Here is a 14,117-nt window from a genome sequence, read left to right on the forward strand (position 1 = left end):
GCATTCCTGGGTTTTTGCTTTTCCAGTTGTTGAGGGGGATTTCGAGAGAAAACTTTTTTTTGCTACCTTGAAATCATAAGTCTCTTTCATGAGACTATGGTGACATAGTTACTTGGCCAATGAAAATACATGGACAATGATCATCAGTTTCATTCAAACTAAGGTAGGAGAAGGGAGACAAAACACCGCCACAAATTCTAAACAAGTTTTATTCCATAAGTGTCTTATTGTGCACGAATGGGACTGCCCTTTCCTCTCCAAAGAGGCAAGCAGCCCTTAATCAGTCTGTGGCTGGTTATTACTCCATTTGCCTAATTTAGGCAAAGAACTCTCTGAAGCTGAAAGTAATCCACAGGTTTTTTAAAAAAATTAAATTACTATCCCAACTTTCCTATAACTATGTTGGCAAATGCCAAGCACACAAAACTGATTCTGAACACTTTTCCCTCCTACATAAATCAAATCCACCACAACCACTCTCCCTTTTGAAAAATGTTTGACTATAAATTCTGCAGAATTTATAGTCAAACAGTGGCTGTACACACCTAGAGTAACTGGCTGCTATTACCCAATCAGTTAGCAAATATTTACTGGGCACCCAGTGCGGTAGGCACAGCAGGGGAAATAGAAATGGATAAAGATATGGCCCTTATTGCCCTTGTAGTCTACTTACGATAAGACAAAAACATGAAAAGTTAAACAGTACAAGGTAGTATGTGATCAAGGGGCTTGGGCAGAAGTTTACATAACTTTAGAAATTAGAGAGCCAACAACCTGGAAAACGCTGAGACTACAGAAGGGAAGCTAGAGCACCAAAACTCTAAAGCCCTCACACCAACTAAAGCTCAAATATGCTAATGATCATGTCACTCGCCTGCTTAGAAACCTTCAGTGACTGAGCCCTAAGAACTACAGAAAGTTCAAACTCCCTAGCTTGGCTCTCAAGACCTCACAGGCCCTGGCCCCTTCCACCTGGTCAGGTTTTGCCCCATCCACAGGTTCCTGGGACCCACTGATACCTGCCGCTGTCCAACGCTCCTTGTTCCTGATACCGCATCCTTCCCATCATCCCTAAGTACAGCCTCAGCTACCTGTTTTACATTCCGCCTCCCTCCTGGAGGCACCTCAACACTGGCTCTTCATTACCACACAAGATCTTTGTCTCTTGAGACGGCCAGTCCCCACGATGGCCCCCAGTGATTTTCACTTCCTGGCACTCATTCCATTGTGCAGCCCACACCCACACTGAATACAGGACACCAGTGTAACCAACAAGATACTGTGGAAGTGGTGGGTGTGACTTCCAAGGCTTCATCATAGAAGACATTTGAGGCTTCCTCTTTGTGCTCCCTCAGACCACTAGCTCTGGGCGAAGGCGCCCACCATGTCACAAGGGCACTCCGGTAAACCTGTGGACAGGTCTACCTAGTGAGGAACCAAGGCCTCCTGCTCACAGCCAGCACCAGCTTGCCAGCTACGTAAGCGAATTGGAGCTGGATCCTCAACAGAAAAAGCCCCAGATGTCTGCAGGTCTGGCCAACTCCCTGACTCGAACCTCATGAGAGACCCAAGTCTGCATCATTCTGCTAAGCTGCTCCCAAATTCCCAACCCACAGAAACTGGATGTAATAATAGATGCTTATTGTTGTTTGCAGCTAGGTTTTACGGCAAGTTGTTTCGCAGCAATAGGTAACACACATGGCTCTCTGATATACTCTGCACTGCATTCCAGCTCTTTGCATCCTAACCTTTTTCTCAGAACTAGATTAACATTTCCCAGAGGGCAGGAACCACTTTTTTCAATTTTCTAATTTTCCAAATTTGCCAATTTTTGACATGCTTTAGTAAGACACTTAGTAATCATTTGTTGATTGACTGGATAATAAAAGAATAGGAAAAACTAAACTAAACTGCTGGTGAAGCTGTGCCTTGAGCTGACTTCCTATCAGTTTTAGATGATTCTGTAATTCTGGATTCGGATCCCAGCCCCAGCTTTCAGGAAATACTGCCAGGAACACACCGCACCTCCACCTCAGGACTTGTCTCCCCCTCCAACTTTCCCAACTTACTCCACGGCAAGAGCAGCTCCACAGGGTTACAGGTGATAAATACATGGGCAGTGGGGCAGGGCAAGAGTCAGGGATGGGAATAGGGGCAGGAGACTGAAAAACAAGCAACAACCATTTAACTGGTGTGCGTTCGGTCAGCCGTGTCCAAGCAGCCTGCACCTGGCAGAATCCCCATCCCAGGAACTCTGGCCTGTCCCCCAGGAAGTGTAGGCATTTCACAGGTTTCAAACTGAGAATATTTCTTCTGAATCCTCCCACATTTTTAAGAAGGTTCCAGCCCAGTGCAGGTCCTCTCCTGAATTCAGGGCCGAGTCACGGTCTAACAGAGTCCTTCTTGTGCGACTCCTTGGAGCTCACTATAGCTGGTCTGGGTGACCAGTAAGACTGAATACCTCTCTTTAAGCCTTAAATAAAAACAGAAAAAACAGGACCAAACCATAACCACACAAAGACGCAGTCACCCCGCTGGGATGCACGAAGAAATCTGATCATCATCCCTATGCTAAATTATAAGAGATTATACACAGTAAGTAGAGAAAAGCAAGATAAGTATAAAATAAGACTAATTCCTATCAGGTAAACTGGCCCAGAAGGTAAATTGGCCTTGAATCGACATTTATATTAATGAACCTCACTAATGATAGAAATAGCAAAATAATTAAGAATGTCCATATAGGAAAGCTACAAAATCATGTTAGAAGACAGTTGGCTCTCATTGTAAAAAGGAGTGAATGTAGCTTTAAGTCAACAAAGGCAGTGCACTTCTAGTCAATATAGCCTTAGGGCCAAAGCAAGATTAGTTCCAAGAACAAGTATATGGTCCTTGTTAGAATTCTGTGCAGTTTAATTTTAAATGCCCCTCTCTCTCTTTGCAGACTATATGCACAGACCTCAAAGAGATTCTGGTATTTAGCCTAATGATTTCCATGTGTTAAATACACCTCTGCCTATAGGCACTGGTCAGATTAGTTTCTTCTGAAAAAGAAGGCTAAAGGTTGGTTCTTGTACATAAAATCATCCCATCCTATTACGGCTGGAGACCTGAAATTCATTAGCAAATAACTTGAGGCCAGTTACACAAACCTGCTGGTAAGGCAAGGCTGCCTTCCAGCTGTTCCCAACACACCTTTGTAAATATAAAGAGCCATTGCTTGGGCAAAACTCTGTCTAACCTCTTAAAGATGTGCACTTAATTTAAGAAAACATTTTTTAAGTGGCTCAGGATCTTAATCTCATTTACTGTGTTGCAAACTTCAAATCATTTAATATTCTTGCTCCAGTATGTCTCAGCAATAGACAAATTAAATAATGTCTCTTAAAAATATACAATACCGGCATTCTCTCAGACTCTTTGTCTTAGAGTCTTCATTTCTTGCTCAAGAAAGACAACATCAGTTGAACGCCAATCATTTCATTGAGAAACAGAATCCACAAAAATCTGGGAGGCTGTGTAGGAAATAATGTTACAAGAAAAGCAAGAGTATTAAGCTGTATATCTATGGATCTATGGTCCAGCTATCATACGTAACTATGGGTAAGGATAGGAAGGCATATGAGAAATGAGACAAATTGTTTTCTCACACACACATCTATGACCCTAGGACATTTTTTCTGTCTAAATTTTATTTACTGCTGGGAGTTGTCTTAACAGTGGGTGTCATTTGTTTGCATTTTTAAATGATCAGGATAAGATCTCACCTTATCAGACAAGAACTTATGAGCTAGGAACTCCTGTAAAAGGGTGGTGACTGTCTGTACCATCCTAGTGAGATGACTGCCTGTCTCTCCCTACATGTTCTTCAGGGATAGCAATTCCACAGTTTCCAAGTTTAATCCTGCCAGGGGAAAGAAACCCTACCTAACCAGCTAAGAACATTGGATTTCAAGAAAAGGTCACCATTTTTAGCTTTACACTAAAATAACCCTTCAAATGAAAGCACAACTGATGTTTGGGGACATTATAAAAATTAAGTCATTCACTAACCCATTTATTGAGAATATAGGTACAGCCTATGAGTTCTAGAGATGATCAAAACTTAGTTCCTGCTCTTAGGAAGGTAAACTAGTTGGGGACAGATAGCAGCTAAGGTGTAAGGCCATGAGTGATACAATCAATATGAAGATAGGGACACTACACTGACCTACCTACTCACATTCTTAAGACAAAGAGGTTACTCCTCGACAGTTTTTCCTCGTAAAGAATGGATCCAGGGGAGTCTTCACAGAAAAGGTAACATTTGAACTGGACCCTGAAGGATAGTCTAATTTTGTCCAGGGAAGAGAAGCAGTGGGCACTGCAGGAAAGGGGGATATAACCAGCAAAGACAAGAGCGGGTAAGAGTGGGGTATGTTCTAGAGCAATGCACAATTTAGGAACTGGAACCAAAGGAGACATGCAGAGAAGTAGTGGGGATCAGGCATGGCCTTGAACATAGAGGGAAGGGTGGGTCAAATAAGCAAATATTGTCTTTTGGGGCCTGGGCAAGAAGGTTTGCATTTGCTGTTATATTTAATCCCAACAACTTGTTTCACAAGGCACACGACCGAGGCTCCAAGAAGTCAGAGACCATCACTGAGAAGCATGTCACCCACCTATATCCCTGAGCCAGCACTAGGCTGGTCCTCGACGGGTGCTGTCCCAGTGCATGGGCGACAAACCAAGAGGCCTGTGATCTGCTACTCCGCGGTATCACTCTCCTGAACTTGTTTTTGATAGACATTGGGAGCAAATGACAATGGGGTTACTGGGATGCAATAACTGGAGAGCTGTGTGTTCAGAAGGTGCAGTAAAGTGCTCTGGGGAGGCGGGGTGGAGAATTCCCTCACATTAAGAGCCTGAAGTGTTTACAGACAATGTGTTGCGTGCTCAGCGTGTGGTGTTTATAGAGATTTTTCAAAGGAAGTATTAGAATACCTCCAAAACTCAGTTCAAATCTAAATTCTCTCCTTCACCAAATACATTTCTATCATGAAATTTAAGCACTATAACAGATATAAAATGAAAAGTTCAACTTTCTACTCTTCCGACTCACAGTTAAACTATTAATATTGTTCATTCTTCTAAAAAATGCTTATGTACTCATAAACATATCATATGCTTTTTTTAAACATAATGAGATCATTATTTTGCTTTTTTATTTAATCTTTCTTGGAGATCTTTCCATATCTCTGCACAGAGACCAACTTGTTCTAAAGCCGCATTATGTTTCATCTCAAGGAAGTACCGAAATGCGTATTAGCAGCTGATGCACATTTAAGTTGTTCAGAGATTTTGGTTTGTTTTCTTTTTTCATTCTTAAAAACAACACAGCAATGAACTCTTTTTGTCCCAGGATGAATTTACTTATGGTCACTTGTATCAGCATCTTGGATAGTCACAAATGGACTCCTAGGTAAGACACAGTTTAGCAAATTTCCTCGTGTGTTAATATAGTTAGCAGTCACTTATCTCAGCAATGAAGGGGAACACAAAGATAATCTAAAAATAGCTTTGTGCACAGGAGTATCTCAGGACATTCTGTAGCTGTGGAGTGTCCTGGGAAGACAGGGCTAGAGTCCTGGCTCCCGACCCGGAGCCCCGGGTGCAGAATTCCTCATTCCACACTGGAACAGGGCGCAGGCACAGGACAGTATTCCTTCCAGACAACCCCAGGGCTCTACCCTTCTTGCTCTACCACGGCTTTATCATCCCTGGGTTTGCACGCATAAATGATAATGAAAAGTGCAAGTGATAATAATCAGAATCATGGAATTTCAGAGCTGAGAGGAACTAGAGATTATCCAGTCTACACTTTACACTTCTTAGATGTGGCAGACCCAGAGGGTTGAAATCTCAGCAAGATCGCACAGCCACCTTCCGCACGTCTGTCCAGAGCTTTCTCCATTACATGGTTCCAACTAACATCTGTATCCTTTGCTGAATTATTTCAAAAGGACAATGTAAGCAAAATCTGTGTACAAAATTGCCCTGGGTAGTAATAATGATGCTTAAAAAGAAAAAAAAAAAAAGACCATTCTGAGAACATATGCAGAGATAGTAAGAAATTCAAAACCCTTATTTTTAGATCATTTTAACTTCTTTCTCCCTGAGATCCACTATGTGAATGTGTAACAAGTTTCAAAACTGACACATGTAAGTTTCACCTCCCCTCTCCTGTCCTTTGTTGAGGTGTTAATAAGCAAGTTCTGGTAACACTGTTGACTAGTTATCAGCAAGACATGCCACTCACAAGCTGTCTGCAGCCCTGACAGTGGGTTTGCACTACTCCCCACTTCCCTCCCATTCATGCTGCCGAGTCTAAACCACATCTGTTCAAGATCTAAACATCATAGGGGGTGGGCAGATGGGCAAAATAGGTGGAGGGGATAAAAGGTACAAACTTGCAGTAATAAAATAAGTAAGTCACATGGATGAAAAGTACAACATAGGGGACATAGTCGGTAATACTTTAAAGAAAAAAAAATGATCTAAATGTCAGAGAGTGGCCAGCTCCAAGCCCTGGAGGCCAGCTTTGCTACTGACCTATATAGCCAGCACCTGCAAGGAGCCTGTGAAGTGTGTGTATTTTTGCAAGAGGAAGTACAAGAATATGGTTAAGAACCAATGAATTTGAATATCTGCTTTGCTTTTGACCTTGAGTAAAGACTTAAACCCTTGTGATCTCAATATTGTCATCTTTAAAATGGGGATAATAATGATAGAACTTAGGTTTTGCAATGGGTATAAAAAGCTTAGTACAATGCCTGGCACATGGTACATGCTCAGGAAATACTGGATCTCTACATGACACCTGACTCACACACGGGCCAGCCAGAGGCAGAAGGCAAAATACAGGCATTTGGGAGGGAAAAAAAGCCTTCAGTATGATTTCTGGTGAATTATGAGAGCAGGATTGAAAATAGTTACATTTTTACACCAATCTATATTTGTCTATGAAATTCCTAGGAGCAAATAGTTATTCCCAGGACTTTTTCAATTGAGATTTGAAATGCTAGATCTGGGAAAAAACTCACAAAAGTGGGTCGGGCTGGTGAGCTGCCTCTGGTGGGCCAGGCCCCAGGAGTGGAGAGCCTGACTCTAAGCTCCTCACCTCAGGAACACTGACCGAGAACAGAAAAGTGCTCAACAAGGGCAATTTCTCACAGCCTGGGCAGCTTTTCCCTATCAACGACTCTGTTACCAGTTAGACTTCCCTGGTGGTTGAGGATGTGGGGTTTCACTATTTCTTCACACCTGAGAAAAGAGACCACCTCAGCACTCACACCCACTGGGGCTGAGCTGGCCCACTGCTTCCAGATCATTCCCATCAATTGTGGGGGAAAACAGAAACACGGAGAACCAACCACATTAAACAAGCGCACACTTTGGTGAATGATCCTAAGACAAACCCTCATCTAGCCACCACGTGGCTTCCAACAAAAAAGTGAAAAAAAAATAGTGTTAAGAGGATCTAGGTGTGTCATCAGAGTAAGAGCCAAAACTGATGGAAGAGACTGCAAGGTGTAGGAGAGCAAAAGGCGCCCAGCAGCAACTCAGCGGGAGCCGGCGTCTTACAAAGAACTTGGGTTTCCCTGGACCACTCATGCTTAAGGGAAACGTTTTCATCTATACCATTTTAATTAAAATTCGCCATGTAACAGTCTATTTTTTTTAAAGCTTATGGCAAATGATGTGCTCCAAGATACCTTGAAGGCAGCCTCAATTCAGAATGGCCTCTGGGATGCCTACTGGAATTGCAACAAGCTGCTCGGTGTTGCATTCCTACAGACATGAGGTCACCCACTTGATTCAAAGTCGTAGCACTCAGCATACCAATCCAGGGCAGCTTCGAGTTCCTATGTTAGACATGGAATCTACACCCCTTACTCCCCTTCTCAGCTCCCCATGCAAGTTATAGCAGCAGTGGATTAAAAAAAAACAAGTGAACTAAACAATTTTTGCCAAACTGATAAGCATCCTAAAGTCTAAGGGAACTACCACACCCAAAGTGTTGTTCCAGCTTTAGCAACACTGAGTTCAGGAACTAAGTGAGGAAATACAGGCTTGCAGGGTCTGCACTGGTTCTGAGCTGTGGGGACAGGACCTTGGAGCAACAGCCACACCACATGTGTGGCATGAGGGCCACCAGACAAGAACCACACCCAGAACCGCATCTGCTAAGGCAACTGTGAGCGGCCTGAGCATCCTGCCGGGAGCAGGCAGCACAGCTATCAGGATGCCGTCCCAGCTTCTTCCAAATGAGCCTCACACAGACTCTAAAACTTTAGGATAAACTTGCCATCACTCAGATTGGCACTCTGCTACACAGGCCAATAACCAAAGACACATTTAAAACTGTCCAACTTCCTCCCAACAGGAAATAGGGAGTCAATTTCTCCTCTCAATTTGGGAAGTGCAACTCCATGGATTTTGAACTTGCACACTCTTGCTTTGAAATGTGAAGCACATCTTCAGTAATCACAGGATTGGGGGGACAAGCTGCAGAAGGAAAACGGGTCTGTGAAGGGCAGACCCTAAACACTGGGACATGGCCCCACAGGCTGCATCTCACCCTGCGTTTCGCAGGGGAGACTGCGGTGGCTTGTTGAAGGTCACAGGTGAGCCATGCCAGCTGAGCACACCCCCATGGTTCACCTCCCCGCTATTATGAACAACAAAACGTGAAGAATGAAACAGGGACACAAGCTATGAAGGAAACTCGGGCTGGATGGAGAGCTAACAGCCCATGAGACTTCAGAGACAATGAGGGAGTTTGTAGCAGTTTTAAGGAGGGAGGATGGTCTTTGGTGGCTGAGCGCACGAGTATGGCTGCAGCTGAGCTCAGTCAGGCATCTGGCTGGTTATTTAAACTCCCCAAATCTCATCGTTCTGTGCCCAAACCTCAGCTCCTCATCTGTAAGGATTAACAATTAACAGATCTTTCTCACAGGTCTGTAATGAAGATGAAATGAAAGGATGTGGATAAAGCACCGGGCCAGGTTCACTGTAAGTACTCAATAACCGTTTGTCATGATTACTGTTATGGGGGTTGTGAATGTTTCCAGAAACATAACAAACTCCCCGATGGATGGTCGTCTTCCAGGTTTGAATGCAGGGCCCATGATCCCTAACATTAGAAAGTCACTGAGAGTAGTAATGAGGTGTTTGTGATTTTCAACACCTTCCATGTCTCTGTTTTGCTTTTCTACCAACTACTCATCACAGGTGGATAGTTTTAATTCCATTAAAACCTGGGATGATTTTTATCGGTAAGAGTGATGACCTATGCAGCTTCGAGGTCCTGGGCCCCGAGGCTGGGCGGCTGCTCTTTGCCCAGAGATCATGCCCCGCTCCGTTCTCCTTCTCGGCACAGCCAGGCTCCCACAGGAGAGGTTCTCCCCAGCACCCACGACTTGCTTTCACAGCTTCCTCGCAGCCGTGACGGAGCTCTGGCCCATGAGGCGTGAGGAGGCTTCAGGAAAGGTTCTAGCCCCTGATGCGAGGAGACAGCACTACAGGAGAACAGGGTTTCGCTGCCCTCTCTGGCCCGCCCCTGCACTGAATGTACCCACGCATTCCTGCTCCCAGCACACACTGGGGGCAGCATGTGATGCTCGTTGCTAACGAAGCCATTTTCCGCCATGAGGGACAAGTCTGCAGAGAAAAGGCGAACGTGCTCAGGGTGGGGAAGGAGAAGGATAGAAAACACCTGGTCCCTGTTGATGTTCCAGCCACTGATTCAACCTTGGGTAGGACCACCCCAGCCTACCCATCACATATGATAATTTAACGCCTTTACTGTTCAAACCACTGTCCATTCATTTACACTTACCTGTAGCCGAAAGCACCCTGACTTCTATGGCCTGAACTGTGTCACCCCCAATATTTATGTTGAAGCCCCAACACCCAGTACCTCAAAATAGGATTGTATTTGGAGACAGGGTCTTTAAAGAGGTGATTCAACCAAAATGAGACCACCAGGGTGGGCTCTCAGCCAGTATGACTGGTGTCCTGAGAAGAAGAGAGTTAGACACACAGATGCCTGGAGCGCACCCTCAAAAGGAGCTGAGGAAATGTGCTACCAGGGAATCTGAGCTCTAAGAAATACTAAGGTCCTTCAGGCTGAAAGACAAAAAACACCTGATGGAAACTTGGGTCTACACTAAAGAAGGAAGAACCCCAAATATAGTAAGTAAGTCGATAAAAACAAAAACATTTCCCTACGTTTTAATTTCTTTAAAAGATAATAGTTTGAAGCAAAAAATAATAACCATGACTTCTGAGGATTGCACAGTAGACTGTATGACAAAGGGTAGTATTTGCCACACCCTTTACAAAGGTGACTGTGACAGAATTCTATGTCCCCCTTCCAAGTTCATATGTTGAAGCCCTGAGGGTGACTATATTTGGAGACAAGGCCTTTAGAAAGGTAATTAAGGTTAAATGAGGTCATGAGGGTGGGCCTTAATCCAATAGGACTAGTGTCCTTATAAAGAGAGAGACACCAGGCATGAGTGAGCAGAGAGAAAAGATCATGTGAGGAAATAACCCAGGGGAAGGCAGTCGTCTGCAAGCCAAGGAGAGAGGCCTCAGGAGGAACAAACTGCTGACACCTTGAGCTTGGACTCAATATCTGTATTTAAGCCCCCCAGTGGGTAGTACCTTATGGCAGCCCTAGCAAATAACTACAGTGATGTAGTATACTATTTATTATTATAAATATGCAAACACCAAGGGCATCCATGAAAGGGAACAGAATTTACAAAAGTCTGATTGAAGGGGAAATTAGGGTGGATGTGCTTGTAGGCAACTCAGAGCCCAGGTGCACACCAGGAAGATGGGGGTAGTTAATTCTCTGCAAGTCGCTGTCTGATTTCCTTCACCCGCCCCCTTTCCCAGACTGTGAGGCCAGAGGCCCTGGGCACAGGACAGCACAACTGCAGGCTGGCTGCCCACAGAGGACGGCTGAGGCAACACTCCAACTAGTCCATTTCCATACTTGCTGGTCCCTGGTCAGATATTTAACCCTAGAGGGGAAAAAAAAAACCCAGTGCTTCTATTAAACTGAGTACTGTGTCTCATCAGCAGCAGACCTTTATTATTTCCCACAGCTGCTACTCAAATGATACATCGAAAACTGACAAGAATTCAGAAAAAGGGAAGAAAGGCTCAAGTGGCGGCACAACTCGCAACGCAAAAAAAGAAAAAGAAGAAGGAAAAGAAGGAAGTTACAGAAAAATGGTTTCAAAGAAAAAGCAGTGTGTTCTCCATTTCCCCATTGCCCACCATTACAAAAGGAGAGGGCCATTGTGAGAACAGGACCGGCTGCTGGGGGTGGCAGCAGGCCCTGCAGAGGAGCAGGGAAAGCGGGTCATTTGGCAGCTCCGTCTTGTGCCCGGGCCCCTTCCAACACGTGTCCCTCCTAAAGAATGGCTGCCTGTCCGCATGAGTGATGTAGGAAATGTCCCCAGGTCAGCCAGTGCACCACATGGTGATGCCAGCATTGCCGGCGACTCAGAGCTAGATTTTCAACTAAAGAACACTGAGCAAGTGACTCCCCAGCATCTCTGCTTCATGGTTCTCGATTCCTGGGTCTATCTGTGGGACACCACTATTGGTTTTGGTTGTTATTTTTTGCTAGTTATTGGTCAACATTTTTCCATCCAGTGGGGACCTACTTGAAATGCCACTTTGCTATTTCTCAGAATGAGTACATGGGTGTTCATTTTTATCTTCCTTAAACCTGAAAGCCACTCTGTACTTTCAAGATATTTGCTCCTTCTACACACACCCATCTCTCCCACCCCAAAATACCCTATAGACATCTCCTGCCTGAATCATCTTCTTTGCAGAACAAGATGTAAAACTGGTCTCCCGGGAGAGGGCTTTTCAATTTGCTGTGCATCAGTCACCTGGGGGCCTTGTAAGAAATACAGATTCCCAGGCCCAGCCACTGGGTGGTAAGTGGAGCCTGGGAATCCACGCCTTTTCTGTCAAGCGTCCCGCCTGATCCTGACCTGTGGTCAGGTGGGGAGCTCTGGCCCCAGATGAATGCTGAAACAAAAGAGGACCAGCTCAGCATTTCATTCACCATCCCACCTTTGTGGCCGCCCAGGAAATCATGTCCTCAAGCCACCAAACCTCAAACTCATCCTGTTGACATATGGTCTCCGTCTCTGGCAAGGAATAGCAGCCGGTCTCCAGGGCACTATCGGTTCCTCCAGGCCATAAAAGCAAAGCAGCAAAGTGGCTAAATGTGTGGCACACCAAGGCCATCACCCAACACTCAAGGAAGGAAGGTCTGAGCTCATTCAAATCTCCCAGGTGCGCTGCATGAGCCACTGGGGGCCGATCTCAGCAGGCAAGTCAAGAGTGCTTTGCCTTCTATGGCCACGACAGGATTTAATCGAACACCAACGATTTCCCAGAAAACAACCTCATCTTTCTTTTTAAAGATAGAAAAAAACAAAGGAGTTGTTCCCTGATCACAGAGAAGTGGAATCAAATACTAGACTTATTTCTTAAAGGTTTGAGTCATCAAAGTTTGTTTTGAACTTTGCGATCTGTTGCCGACATTGCACCTGCAGTTTTGCTCAGAAGCCCAGAGCATTTCTGCAGAATTCCCTCGCAGTGTGTGTGTGTGTGTGTGTGTGAGAGCCCCGAACAGTCAGCTCAAGGGCCCGAGACAGGAAAGGATGAGGAGAGCTAGGCCTCCACGAGCACGCACCACAGCCTCCGTCTCCCTCACTCAGACTGACAGTCCTAGTGTAAGAAACGAATGAAATACTCGACGGGAGTGGAGAAGGCTGAGATGGGTGAATTTGGGTTAAAGGAGTAAGAACCACACTAAGGAAGGTATTGAGTAGGTGGGCTCTGTCTCCCTATCTGGCTCCCTCCAAATACTCACAAGTGTGCTCTGGGCCCTGCAGACAGCATGTTCCCAGAGGGGCTTGGCTCAGCAGACGACACTGCTCTGCCTCCCACAACTCTCACAACTTCCCTTGTGGACATGCCAGCCACAAAGAGTCCCTTTGCAACACCGAGGGCAAGGGAGACATATCTTCCTGTCTGTCTTCGATACTGTGCTTTCATCCACTACCTGTTTTAAGCAACAGTGTCTTGCCAATGGGTTTTAGCCCCAGACAAGTTCACTATGGATTCAATGAGACCAGAAAAAATAACAGTGGAACGTTCTTGGGGTGAAAGGCTTTATAACCAATTTACTCCCATGGTGGCAGGTCAATCACTAGAATCCCATCCACTCAGAGCGAGTCTGCATGCAGCAAGCCGGTCTCCGCCTCTGGGCCTCTCTGTCGCCGCAGCTGTCTCTGTCTCTGTCCTCAGCGCTGCCACCACTGCAGCCTCCGCTCTCCTGCAGCCAAGCAGCCTAGAGCAATGGGCGCAGCTCTTTATATAGAGTCGATAACAACATATTGCTGGCACATGTGAAGTGAGCAAGCTGACCAGGGCCAGGTGAGAATGCTGGCCATAGGAACCTTTACTTTTTCCACAATCTCCAGACATGAAAGGCCAACCCACTGCTCACAACATAACTGTAACAGGTCCTTTAAAAGAGACCTTTGCTCATGCACAGGGGGGCCTTTTGGAAGCCATGGCACTTCATGCTCAGACCCATAAACCCTAGGTGTCCAGTGCTGGCTCATTTCTCCTCAGCAGAAGCAGCAAGATTTTCCTATATAATCACAGGACCCTGCAGCTGGGACTCATAGAAACTGTTAGAGTCACCCCATTCTCTGGGTTCCTCTGGGGTTGTTAGAGCTCATGCTACACGCACATGTGTGGTACAAGTTCCCACTGTCCTCTCTCCTCCACTATGGCCCAGCACAAACACCATCCTCTTGAAAAGAGACCAAGCTGACCAAGCCCACAAAGTCTACTGACTGCTGGCTGCCTTCTGCATACTGGACAACCAGAGAGGAACATTCTGCTTTAACCCACACAACAACCCTATGATGTAAATATTATCCCCAGTTTTCAGGTGAAGAAACAGGCTGAGGGAGCTTAAGCAGACTGTCCACAGTCACACAGCCTGTGGTGGCTGAGACACA

General features: G+C 45.4%; 1 protein-coding gene across 3 annotated transcripts in view; it reads right to left on the reverse strand.

Moving 5' to 3' along the window:
* The window catches only part of TNFAIP8 (TNF alpha induced protein 8), a 112,200-nt gene that overhangs the window by 93,727 nt on the left and 4,356 nt on the right, over nt 1-14,117 (reverse strand). The window lies entirely within an intron of this gene.

This window comes from Manis pentadactyla, chromosome 13, assembly GCF_030020395.1.
Source record: "Manis pentadactyla isolate mManPen7 chromosome 13, mManPen7.hap1, whole genome shotgun sequence".
Taxonomy (NCBI): Eukaryota; Metazoa; Chordata; class Mammalia; order Pholidota; family Manidae; genus Manis; species Manis pentadactyla.